Raw genomic sequence first — 413 nt, 5'->3', positions numbered from 1 at the left:
GCGGTGCATGGGCGTTGTGGGGTATCTGGGCGCTGTGCGGTGTATGGGGGCTGTGTGGTGTATGGGCGCTGTGCGGTGCCTGAGCGCTGTGTGGTATACGGGGGCTGTGCGGTATCTGAGCGCTGTGCGGTGCCTGAGCGCCGTGCGGTGTATGGGGGCTGTGTGGTGTATGGGCGCTGTGCTGTGCCTGAGCGCTGTGCGGTGCCTGAGCGCTGTGCGTTGTCTGAGCGCTGTGCGTTGTCTGAGCGCTGTGCTGTGCCTGAACGCTGTGCGGTGCCTGGGCGCTATGTCTGAGCGCTGTGCTGTGCCCGGGCGGTGTGCGTGCCTGGGGCGGTGCCCGCGTAGCCCCCGCCCCGTGCCGTGGTGACGCACGCACGGGGCGTTCGCCGTGGTGACGCACGTACACGGGGCGG

Source organism: Acanthisitta chloris, unplaced genomic scaffold, assembly GCF_000695815.1.
Source record: "Acanthisitta chloris isolate BGI_N310 unplaced genomic scaffold, ASM69581v1 scaffold24247, whole genome shotgun sequence".
In the NCBI taxonomy this organism is placed as follows: domain Eukaryota; kingdom Metazoa; phylum Chordata; class Aves; order Passeriformes; family Acanthisittidae; genus Acanthisitta; species Acanthisitta chloris.
This window is presented reverse-complemented; position numbering follows the sequence as displayed.